Here is a 13579-nt window from a genome sequence, read left to right on the forward strand (position 1 = left end):
CATGCTTCTTCTCTGGGGCTTTCTCACTAGTTTTCTCTGTGCCCACGATCCATCGCTTTTGGCAATTTCTTGACACATATCCAGTCCGAAAATATATGTAGGTATTTGTAGTGAATACAATTACCCAACTAATATTTTGAAATATTTCAGAGCCGTGCATTTCTTTGTTGGGGCTCAGAGTTCGCTAGAGTTTGCATGTGAAGGAGGGACTTTCTCATAAAAGCAGCAGTCAACTTCCACATTCACTGCCTGTGTGCCAGGCATCCCTGAAGTAGACATGGGATCACAACAAGCAGGAAACATAGTTATAGAAACAGGCAGGGAAAGGCAATATAATAAGAACTTCACAGAATAACACATCTAGAAGAACGTACAAATATAGTGGATACAGCATAACACCATGAAGAGGCTTGGAGGGTCCAAGGATCACAAACATTCCAAAAATCAAATATCATAAAAGGTCATTGAAGGGCATGTTTTTTTGTTTGTTTGTTTTTTAAAGATTTATTTATTTATGTATACAAGAACTGGCCATCAGGCCAGAGGTGTGGGGAGAGGATTCACCAGAGTCAGAGTGGGGAACAGAACAGATGGATTGACTGAAATACTCTGCTGAGGAGAGCAGTGGAAGAGACCGGAGAGGTCTGCTGCACCATGTGGGTAGCTCCCTGGCTGGGGATTGAACTTATTCTACAGTGGCTGGGGATAGCTTCACAGGTTGCGTCTTAGCCTCCAGGGAGGCCCTGAGAGCATGTTTAAGAAGACTCCAGCTCATGCCTCTTGCATGGAAAGGACCTTCATTGTCCCTTTCATCACATGTTTATATCCAGTGATATAAACTGTGTACCTGGTTCAAGCCACAGCAAAGATTCTCTCCCTCTTCAGTAGTGAACAGAAGTCAAAAATTGTGAACAAACTATTCTGGGAATTGAGTCACTGGGTCTTAGCAGATCCAGAGGCCCTAGCTGTTGTCTGTCACACATAAGTAGAGAAAACCAGCCCGCAGAGGAAGGTACAAAGGTGGCAGAGACAAAGAGAGTGGCAGAGATGAGAGACAATGTGGGCTCTTTCTTGGAGAGAAGAAGAGAAGCTTAGAATGAAAGGCGAAAGGATCTGCTGGGTCTTGGGCTTTACCTGCTTCCCTATACTTTTCAAATAAACCTCTTTAATTTTATACTATTTGAGTAGGTTTTTTTTTCCTCTTTTTCATCTCATATGATCCCTGATAAGCCAGCCATGTCATTCAAATCCCCTATTTTCAGGTAGGAAACAGTCTAGGCAAGAAAGATATTTAAATTCTAATTAATAAAAGAGTCATCCCAGGCATAGAGATCTGAACTGCCTATGTTACAGGTTGGGTTTCTGAGGACGGGAACCCTCAGTTTTAAAAGAGGGTATTAATGTTGGTTCTCCTGACTCCTTGATCCAGGCCCAGGAATGCACATGAGGTAAAGGAACTTCTGATAAAGTCCACTGGAGTCCAAGGTTTTGAACTTATGCTTAGTCACCAAGTCATTGAAAAAGGATGTGTGGGCCCATCTTTTCATAAATTGATTTTAAGACTTGGCATTTATACATTATTCCTGAGAATTAAAGATTATTGCTCATAGTTGTAGGTTCCTTCAAAGAATATAGTACAAAATCCACTTTTCTATCCACAAGGTTTCCCTTTAATACCTGGACTAATAGCTGACCTATTAGGTACCCAGTTCCATGATGAACTTACCTAGAAGAGTCTTCTGTCCCTTTCCTCTCCCTGGGGATGTTTTGCTATATTTTAATCTATTTTGAAATTATATTAAACCAAAGGTTGGCCCCAAAGTACAGCCCCACCCACACAAAATAGGAGGAGACTCTATCCTAACTGGTATTATCACTGTCCCGAGAAGCCAAGTTTTCTGAATCTGCAGTTTAGGAAATTATCTTTGCTTGGCCCAGGATCTTCATTGTCTCTTAATAAATCTTTGGTCAAATGACATCTCTTCTCCTTATTTTTCTTTCTTTCTTCACTACCCAGTTTAGATCCTATGATTAGATAACCCTTGGTCACCTAAGTCTAAATCACTCTAAATCCAGTACCTTCAAAACTCTGTCATCCCTGTCATGACGTCACACTTCATCAGTGAATCCCTACTTTATATAGTGTCGTCACCCGCCTTCTCCATTCCGCCTCATCAGAGGAGCCCACATGTTGGGCTGAGCACCAATGTGCACCTCAAGTCCCTGGGTCTTTGTTAATATCCATCAGTCCTGTGCATGCCTAGCAATACCTGCTGTGTCCCCATCCCATTCAAGTCAAGAAGATAAGTTTATTTTTTGTTTGTTGAATAGCCAGAAGGGTAGGTTTATTTTAAAAAGGGGGAGCAGAATAAAGGACTCTTGCACAGACACACAAAGGCAGGAATAGCCAGCTCCGAAGGGGACAGTTTTGCTAAAACCGAAGCCTGCATAGTCACAGGCCTCAGAGGGAGCTACCTCTGCGGCTTTGCAATGGGAGAGGGTTCCGACGAGGCGCACCCACTTAGTCACAGGTGGGCAGAAGGGCTGCTGCTCCAGAAGGTAACTTTTGCCTCCTACTCCATTGGGGATGGCTGCAGGTCCTCATATCCCATTTAATTCAGTTTCCTACTAGTCTTTCCCTGCAACCACACCAGCTGCATCCATGCCTTCTGAGCCAATCTCTAGCAAGTCAAGAGAGAACAGAACTTTCTGTCTCCTCAGGAGCTCTCATTCTCTTGGGTCTCCTCTTTCTCCTTATGGAAGACCCACAAAATTTCAATTATTCCCAGGCTTTGGTTAGCTTTAAACTCTCCTTTCCTATTGACTCATTTGACTGATCTTATAAAAGCAAAACAAATTAAAAAAAAACTACAGTTTCTGCTAGCTATACTCAATCCAGTACTGTGAGAGCAAAACCCAATACTCTGAGGCAGCAATTGTATCTACAGAACTAACTTTTCTCTTATTCATATAGATCAAAACTGAACTTCATAGGCTACGTAGGACCGGGACACACTAACAGGTGGCTCTCCCAGGGATAAAGCCCTGACTTTTTAGCATTCTCCAATTGCCTTGTTAAAAGTACTCCCACTTTTGGACCTCTCTGGTGGTGCAAGGGGTTAAGACTCAGCCTATGGAGGTGTCCGCAGCCTCTGCAGTATGAGTTCAATTCCAGCCGACCAGGGAGCTACCTACATGGTGAGCAGACCTCTCCTGTTTCACCCGCTGCTCCCCTCAGCAGTGTATTTCAGTCGATCTGCCTGTTCTGCTCCCCACTCTGTCTCTGGTGAATCCTCTCACCCCCCACACCTCTAGTATGTACCCCAGTTCTTGTATGAATAAATCTTAAAAAAAAAAAAAGTACTCCCACCTTCACTGGTCTCAAGCTAATAAGATGTTCCTGACCTTGGACTTGGGAGAGATACGCACTAGCACCTTATTATGGCATTCCCACAATACAGATATAGGAGGTATAATTAACCTCAGGATCATATTTAATAGGAAAATGTTGCTAAATCATTAGGAAGAGATAATTTACCCATTTTAATAATATTACCCATTTTTAATCCCTCATTTTAAATTTATATCATTGATATTGTAGTAATTGTTGCGCTTAACAATTGGCTTGAAAAATTCTCTAACTGTAGCAGTTAGTTCTCATAACCTTATACCAGCAGCTATAGGACACCATCTTGTTAGAGGTGCTGTGAATTCCCTTCTTGAAACCTGATGCTTCTAGACATTCTGGAATTTTTCCTTTTCTAAAGTCTCCTCATAATTACCTCATGGATCTTTTGTGTTCTCTGTGAACTCTTTCTCTTCTCCTACCTAAAACTAAAAGAAAAAAAATGTGTGTAGGGTAAGTGCTCATCAGGCTTTTCTACCTTCCCTCATTAGCAATAATGATGGATCCCTGGGGTCCTAGATGCATGCCTGACGGTGGGCACCTGGAGTGGGGTGTGGGCATGCGTAGGTGGGCACACCTGGGCTGAGACTGGCTTAGAAGGGTGGTGTCACGGGGATGCCAGCATAGAACGAGGAGTGGACGAAGGAGAACAAGACCACGAGAGAACACCGGAGAGCCCAGAAAGAAGATCCCCCAGCCTTCCAGCACCCCTGCCTGCTCAATAAAAGCCTGAAAAGCTACCAGGGCTCCAGGACTCTCCTTAACCCCGCTGCTCAGATCTTAGGGATCCTGCCCTGTGGCCTTTCTGCCACTACAATGTATTATCAAAAGTTCTGTGCTCACTTTTTTTACACTGTTTTTCTTCTACACCCTTTGACTCCATCCTTGTATTCCACTTTGTTTGGTTACTACTACCGTCATTAAAGCACTAAGTGATTGTCACACACCACTGCAAGTCTTTTTATTCTTTCATATCCCACAATTGCATCTTATTTACTTTACATCCAAGATTTATCAGGCTCCTCTTCTTCATTTCAATGACATTTGTTCTAGCGTAGTTCCTTCTCTTACTAAAACACCCTCTAAATAGATCTCACTTTCTCTATTCTTGTCTATCCTTCTTGACAGTGATGTAGTAATACCATAATGATGTCGTAAAATTCATATACAGTTGCATTTCTTCAGTAAATCCTTTCGATGACTCTGTACTTCCCACTGAATAATTATACTGAAATATAAATTTGTTCTTTATTTGGACTTTTCCTGACCTCATCATTCTCAACTTTTGTCACTTCCCATTTAATTTATTTTTATGCTCCACCAAGATCAAGCTGCTACTAACTGCCACTATAATGAGCTCTTGAACTTCTCTGTGATTTGACTCTAGCTATACCTATCATCCTTCCCCTTATCATCTTTCATCTGACCATCTGTATACCCAACTCTTTAAGTCTTAAATCAGATATCACATCTACTTTTGGTATACATTATCTAAGTATCTGGAGCAACCTTGAAAAAAAAAAAATCACATCTCCTGCCTGGGGAGCAAGCTTGGCTTATAGCTTTTGCCCTTTTGGATGCACTAGTGCATTCCTTTCAAGGTCATGCATTGTGTAGGTTGCTCCCACAGAATGATAGGGTACATTGGGAGTACAAAGACAAGCCCATTCTGATGAGAAGCAGGATAACTTTGACTTGAGGATTTCCCATACCTCTAGCTGAAATTTTCAACATATAATTTAGTCTGAAATGCTTCTTACCCCCAAGCTGCCTTCCTTCTTTCCTTCCAGAAGCATCAGATGTGCATCCTCATCTAATGTTGTATTCCAGTTTTCTCCTGCTTCCTCTCCCAATAAATCTCTTGAATATCTAAAGTTGTTTTGATGCCCTACTTTGATAAAGACTTAAATGAATACATTATACTACCCTTCTATCACATTTTATCAATTTTACTATAAACTATATTAGAATTTGGAGATACACACATACACACACACACAGATCCCAATCCCCCAATGCACCTTCAATTTTGAAGCTGGAATGCATGGTATCTATATTATATGAAAGCATCCAGATGCACTCTAGTTAATCAGTAAATGCACATAGAATGAGTAAATGAATTGTATAAAAATTTCCACACTGCCAAAAAAAAAAAAAATCAGATTCCGGGTGATCTAAGAGCTCAGAGTAATTTATTATGCTAGAGTTTTTCAGAGCATGAAAATATGTGATATGTCAGAAGTATGGCAATTTCATAAAAGGTATTAAACCACTATATCACCATTTCGACTTAATTGCAGTGTATAAAATAACTTTAGCTCTGAATCTGGAAACAGTCAATACAAAAAGAGCAACTTCACATATTTTTCACAAGTCTGCATCTAACAATAAACAATTGATTTCTTAAAAAATGAACTTGAATAAATACTAGTTAGCATTATCTCAAGGAACATTGAGGAATAGTTAATGAAAATAGAAAATATTCTCATTCAGGGACTTCACAAATACACTCTAATTTAGAAAGCAGCAGAGAGCCTCGGCATCGCTTTGTAAAATTTCAAATGCGTTTGTTCCATTTCACGTATTACCAAATAACATGCATTGAGGACATGTGTCCTGGGCACTATGTGGAACATGGAGAAGTGTCCTATGCTTACGTAGCTTGTAAAAATTCTTGAGAATCTTTGAAATAAAACAAGATAGAAAAACTTGATTTTTTTTTTTTTTAGTGACTGCATAGATCCGTTGACTATTAAATACTGTTGTATTTAAACAAACTTTAAATATCCTCAAGGGCATGTACCTGTAAGGTGTACTTGCAAAATGAATACCAAGTGGATAAACTGTGCATTTTTCTCATTAAACAAATGACTTCTGAATAAAACCGAGGTGGAAAATTCTAGGCACACTTGGATTAACTAGATTTTAAAGTTGATATATAGCTTTATTGATGAAATTTCTATTGCTTTAGCTTATATTTTTCTAATTATTGAATAGCAGAAGAGAGGATAAAGCTTATATTCTGTTAAAAAAATTATATCTGAATTTATGGGACCACAGAATATAAAATCTAGCAGAAAATTATGAGATTTTATCATTCATGAACAAATAAAAAACCCAGAAAAATTCAGTAATTTGTCCAAGGACATTTAACACATACATTAAAGAACTAGGATTTTAATGTGCTGATTGTTTGATTTAGTCATTCAATTGTTTTCTTCCACTCACATGAACATGTGTGAGCCACTGGCGATGTTCCAGCTGTTCTGCTAAGTGTGAGCACCTAAAGGCTGCAACAAGGCTCCAGCCCTCAAGGGCCCACAGTCCAGTAAGGGACAGAACCTGGATCTCTAAAGGAATTGCTACACAATGGCGGGTGTGAACAAGGTAAAAACAAGAACCAAGTGCTTTGGGGACACCCAGCGGGGAACAACTCAATCTTTTAAGAGGCTTTAGGAGACATGTGCCTTTGTACTTACTGCTTCCACTGCCACGTTGCACTTTTACTTCCTAGTGATACTCTTCTCCCGAAGAAACATCTGGTTCTCCATTTATGTCTCTCCTCCTGGTGGAAACCCCAGGAGTAGAATCTTTCCTGATTCCCCATGGTTACTAATGGGAGGTCTTTCCTGTCCAGATATAGAAGACTCATAGCAGGCCTCTCCCACTGGAGTCAAATGAGTAGGCTTTGACCATGGGTAATTTAGAACTAGGGTTTTTAGACACAAAAGGAAGTATCCAATGTTACATATGATTTTCACTCCAATATACATGTCTCAATTGCAATTTTTTTTTTTTTGCCTGATTTTAGAAGGTCCTTTTGTTTGAGTCACTTGTAGTTTTTTTGGTTTGTTTGTTTTTTTTTTTTAAGATTTTTTAAATTTGTACACAAACCGGGGTTTAGGCCAGATGTATGGGAGGGTGAAAGGATTCACCAAAGACAGAGTGGGGAACAGAACAAGCAGATTGACAAAAGTACACTGCTGAGGGAAGCAGTGAGCGAGACAGGAGAGGTCTGCTGCGCCCTGTGGGTTGTTCCGTGGCCAGGGGGGATCGAACCAGCACTGCAGAGGCTGCAGACAGCTTCACAGCACTGTGCTCAACTGCCTGCGCCACCAGGGAGGCCCCTCACTTGTAGATAGTTTTAAGACACCGAGACCTAAGATATATCATTAACAGAAGACAGAGGAAGTAATTTATATAACTCAAAATCCCATTCATGAAACAACTAGAACCTTTATTTAGAGGTCAGAGTTGGCTGTGAACATGTATCCAGTATTGGCTTCAAGGCTTAACGTCTCTGATGCAGACACATGTGGAATTTGACATAATCAAGACACCCAGAACTGAGTAGCTTCTAGATTTCATAATGAACAATCCTTTATAGTCCAGGAGGCATTTGCCAATTTTGTCTCCCTACTCTCTGCACTTCACTGATTAATGGATGTTCCCTAAATGTATTGGGCTCTTCTTACTTCTGGAGTAAAACATTTTCTTTTCTCTTCCTGAAATACCTTGGCTTCTTTTTATCTCTGTAATAAGTATTCATCTGTAGCTCACATATCTTTCAGGAAACATTCATGATTTTTCATATTTTCACATGTACTCATGTGTTTTAAAAGTCAAATTAAACTGAATTAAAATTATCTGTTAACTTTGTTTCCTTGATCAGCAAAGGATGCAAAGAGAACACAAGTCATATATGTAATTTAATTTTTTTCCAGCACTCTATCTGATTTAACCAATACTATAATTTTAACATATAAGCAATATAAACATTACTAATATGTGTTAAATTCATTTTCTTCTAAATCTTTGAAATCTAAGTGGATATTTTATACTTAAAACATGTCTCATTTATACTAGCTACATTTCAGTTGCTTAATCTGCTACCATTTGGGGCAGCATGGTTGTAGGTCCTAAGCAATTTAAGCACAAGAATTCTGGTGCTATGGCTTCAGGGTCCCATACAATTTAGCACAGGATTACTGCAATAGATGATGACGTTGTTTGCATGGTGGTTACAATTTCTAGATCCAGAAAGACCAGAGGAGGAAGCTTTACACTTACACTCTTCCTAACCTTGGACATGTTTCTTAATCTATTGAAACATCTTGAGCTTAACCTTTCTAACCTTTCTTTTATCAGTAGAACCACAATCTCTAACATAGATGTGATTATGGTGGTTCAAAAGAAAATGTATGCCACTTATTTAGTTAATGAGACGATTCATGTGGCATTTCATAATTAGCTGCTCAATCAATATCATCCCATGGGCTAATTTGATGTATGATGTGTGTGTGTTTCAATGGTTATTTCAAAGGTGAAAATTAATTATTTAATTAATTAAAAATTAAAGGAATATTATGAATCTGCATAAATTAGTAATAGTCATCTGTTTTATCATTGTAAGAGAATATGCCTAGCTTAATTTTCAGCAAGTTTGGATTGTTTTGTTTTATAGGATATATATGAAGTTCACTGGTTTCCTCAAAAGGAAGGACTTGCTATAAATGGCACTCATATTCCATAACTGAAATTAAGATCTAGTGAGAGGGGCCTCCCTGGTGGTGCAAGGGGTTAAGCATCAGCACTATGAAGTGATCTGCTGCTACTGCAGCACAAGTTTGATCCCCAGTCAGGGAGGTGACCCACATGGCTCAGCAGACCTCTCCTGTCTCTCCTGCTGCTCCCCTCTGCAGTGTATTTCAGTAGATCCTCCTGCTCTGCTCCCCACTCTGTCTCTGGCGAATCCTCTTACCCTCTGCACCTCTGGTCTGTACCCCAGTTCCTGTATGCATAAATACATCTTTAAAAAAAAAGATCTAGTAAGAGACTGTGTTACTATGATCTGAACAGACATGTCAGACATATTACATCTATGGAGACAGGAAAATAATAGTCATTTCAAGGAGGAATAGCTGCCCAAAAGAAGTTACAAAGTCAAATGTCAGAATACTACATATGTTTTTGTATTTACCCCCCACATATGTTAACTACAGAACCATTCCAGGGTCAGTATAAGCCAGCTTTATTTCCTTAATAGCTGTTAATCTTTTATATTAATGGATACACACACACACAAACAATACAGTTATTTGTTAAGCATTCACTATATGACAGACAGTGCAGGGCTTAAATATTATCTTTTAACCTCACAGACCTTGCAAGGAAGGTATGTGTATATCCACTTTACAGAAAAGAAATTGAAATCAGAGAGTTAAAGTAACTGTTTCAGTTCAGGCAGATCAACTAAGAAGCAGAAACAGAATTTGAATCCAGACCTCCTGAGTTGAAGCCAGTTGTTTCTACTCTGCACTTGATTATTACTTTTTTCTGAAGTTCAGTCATCTTGACAACATGCCTCTCTATTCCCAAAGAGTGGTGCTGCACCTAGCATGCCTGGCAAAGTGAGGCAAGTTAATACTCCTTCTCCCCATTGAGAAAATAAGAGAATTAGCCTCAGAGAGGTTACTGAACTGCACAAATCCCACCTGTTTGTGTGCTATGCCTCCTGACCCTTTCCAGGGCCATGCTGAGTACAGTGGAATGGAGATTCCCAAGATGCTGTGCCATGTGGGTCAGCTCCCTGGCAGGGAATGGAACTCATGGTGCAGTGGCTGGCTTGATAGCGCTGTATCTTTAAACCCTGCACTACCAGGGAGGCCCCCTGACTTAACAGGTTTTGAGACTAGGAAAGCAAACAGATGGCCAAGATAACTTTAAGCCATGCAGCCCTCCACACCCTTTCTAGTGACAAAGCTGGAGCAGCAGAAAGCAAAATGCAGACAGGAGAGCCCAGTGCCAGAATTGTTTTTTTTAAAGGCAACGTGGAATTTTACCACCTAGTTACTTCAATCTGTAGCATGATTACAGTGCATATAGTACTTATGCTTAGAAAATATCAGAGTCCAGAAAGGAATAAGAGGCTCATCATGCTGAAGAGGGATTAGGCTTATATCGTGTATAACATAATTGGAAAACAAAACAAAATTGGATCAGTGAAAAGAGAGGGTTTTTTAAAGGAGAGTAAATTGAAATGCAGTATTAAAGTCTTTATAAGCATTTAGTTATAGAGTGTCCCTCTATAGAGATTTTGGCCCACCACCTCTCTTCAGTAGATGCTGCACTCCTGCCCCTGGCTCCAGCATAGTCCTGGAGACCAAAGGAGCTGCCGTGGCTCAGCACGGTGACTGGTTGGCAACCTGGTCCTTTTTGGGACAACTGGTATCCATAACTGAAATTCTGAATGAATTTAGAACTACCTGGGTGATTGATCTTGAAAGGTGAAAAACACATTTTCTAACATGTAAAGAAAGTAATTTGGCAGCATAAGAAAATTCTTGACTCTTCCCTGCTTATCAGGGAAAAGTGAAATGAGATCTTGATGATGATGGCACCTGGTTTCAGTTCCTGCTGGCGTGGGCATCACTCAGTGAGCAATAGCCTGCTAGCAATTCCCTTTTTTTGCTCAAGTTGGATTGAGCTAGGCCTCTTCTTTTTTCAACCAAAGTAAGTGCTTTTACTATGAAATTAAAGGGAAAAAAGAAAAAGAATGAAAAGAATGAAGAGGAGATGGACATGGAGCCATAGTTCTTTTATTATTGGTAACTGCTCTAAGTCAGGTATTGTTTGAAGACCTGCCAACTGGTGATACCTGACCCACTAGAGGGCCCGGGAGAATATTCCAGAAGATTTAAGTATAATAAGTCTAGGGTCCTTGAGATATAGCCCCACATACGATGCACAGTCATAAAAATTTACAAGCACATAAGCACATATGTAACTGTGAATTATGTTTTAAATTTTCACCCTTGTCAAACATTAAGTTATTTGAGATAGATACCACTTTTTCTGAAATATTCTAATATGATGATTGTGAAAATGAAGACACCAAGCCTTCAAAAATATCAGGAATTATCCTCAAAGCCACAAAACTGGTTCATGACAGAGTAATTTAAACTCACTTCCTCTGAGCCTCAGTCAAAACTCAATCCTGCTCCTTTTCTAGTCATAGCTCCCAGACATCATTCATAAAGAAGTGGAATAACTCCTTGGCAGGGATATTGACAAGGGAATTTCTTCTGGGGGGGAGCAGTTCAGACTGTAAGAAGACAGGTGGCTCCTCTTTTCAATGAATGTTTCTAAGAGACACTGAGCCCTTGATTCTATACCGAAATCAACAATGGCATTCAATTCTTTGCTGCAATCTTGGAATGCGATTGGTATTATAGGCAGGAAGCATAACAACGAAAAGCATTTAAACCTCCTGTTGTTAAGAATTTTTAGGTCAATAGCAGCATTTTAAAATCAATTTGAGGGTTTGCTGGAAGATACAGAAGAGAAACTACAATCAACATAATAAGGTTAGATAACCCTAGTCATGTTAATAGCTACCTAAAGCTTGACATCAATCCCTTACATTGATTCTCACTTACAGTTTAAAAGAAAAGAAAAAAAAAATTAGGAAGGACAAGCATAATACATAATCTCACTGAAACATTGAATTAGTATAAATAATGATTAAGAATAATTGCTGCTGTTATTGAAGAACATGTTGAAAATGAGTTTTCCAGAGATCTGCTGACAATGAGGAGAGGCTTTGGCAGTTTTGGGATTCAGAGGAGGGAAAGATTAATTGGGGTGGCAGAAGAAAACTGGTGATAGGGAAGCTGGAGTTCACAGAGCTAACGGTTCAGAGTTTTCCCCCTCATCAGCATTGAGAAGACCAGCACCACCTAGTGCTGGGCACTATGTTAGGCCTGGCAGGGGACAGGATGAGATGAGACTCCAAAGGTTACAGAGATGGTATAAAATAAGCACAAATCTGAACTTGATGCAAAAATCCTACATTTGCATCTTGCTTCCAGCAGTTACAAACGCTTCTGTATTTACCTCTCTGAGTATGATTCCTTGCTTCTCCAAAGAAATAGTTCCTTCCCCAGGGTTGCTGGGAGAACCAAGTAAGAAAATCTTGGGTATAATGTTCCCACCAACTGACATACAGAAATTAGTTATTGAACTCTTCAGAGTCAAATAAGTAGTAAGCACCGCTGCTTTCAAATCGCCTTTCCAGGTTTCAAATCCATGTCATCCTGATACTGGAGCCACACCCCTACACAATAGACATATATCATGACATTAGTGGATATACACATGACCAACAGGCTCGAAATATATTGTGAACTGGGCATTTCTGCTGTCCCCTCATTTCTACACTTGTATCCACGTAGGCACTCAAACTTCCAAACTGCAGGTGCTGTGAAATTAATCAAGTGAGTTAATGTAAAGATTGCTCTTTTAGACATGTTGCATTTAATGATCAAGAAAATGTCATAAATACACGGCATTCATTTAGATGATTTTAAATACTGACAACTAGCTGGACCCATTGGGAAACTATTAACAATGGGAGGTTCAGAAAACATGTTTGATCTTTGTTGCTTCTGCATTCCTCAGTCGTAGTATTGGTAGTCCTCTATAAAAATGCATTGAAAGAATGAATGAATGAAAAAGGGAATGAGGAAATGTTGCTTTAATATTACTGGAAAATTCTAGGTTCATTATAACCTAGCTTTTTAGCCGGTCTTTTCTTAAAGATAAAAAGTATAATGACTATAGAAATTATTCAATTTGTTTGAAATGCCTGCATTTAGGCCTCCCTGGTGGCACAAGATGTTAAGTCTCAGCATTATCAAGCTATCAGCAGCCACTGCAGCGTGAGATAGATGCCTGGCCAGGGAGCTACTCACATGGCACAGCAAACCTCTTCTGTCTTGCCCACTGCTCCCCTCAGCAGTGTATTTCAGTGATCTACCTGTTCTGCTCCCAACTCTGTCTTTGGTGAATCCTCTCACCCCCTGCACCTCTGGCCTACAGCCAGCTCTGGTAAGCATAAATAAAATAAATCTTAAAAAAAAAGGAAATGTCATCATTTAGCTAAAACTGAAGTCTTCTGACCCCTAGTTTGAGAATATTTAAATCCATGTAGACATTTACTGACTTATAGTAGGGGAAGATGGGGGAGGGGCTGTTTCCCAAAGGAAGCCTTCAGAAAGTCACAGAAGCCAGCCTGGAAAATGCCTTTTCCTTTTTGACATTTTCCTTGCTGCTTTTGATTGATGGAGGTGAAAACTATTTTGGATCTTTCTGTCCAAGTTTATTCTACTGCCA

Source organism: Talpa occidentalis, unplaced genomic scaffold (genome assembly GCF_014898055.3).
Source record: "Talpa occidentalis isolate TD23 unplaced genomic scaffold, MPIMG_talOcc4v2.1 talOcc4.3, whole genome shotgun sequence".
NCBI lineage: Eukaryota > Metazoa > Chordata > Mammalia > Eulipotyphla > Talpidae > Talpa > Talpa occidentalis.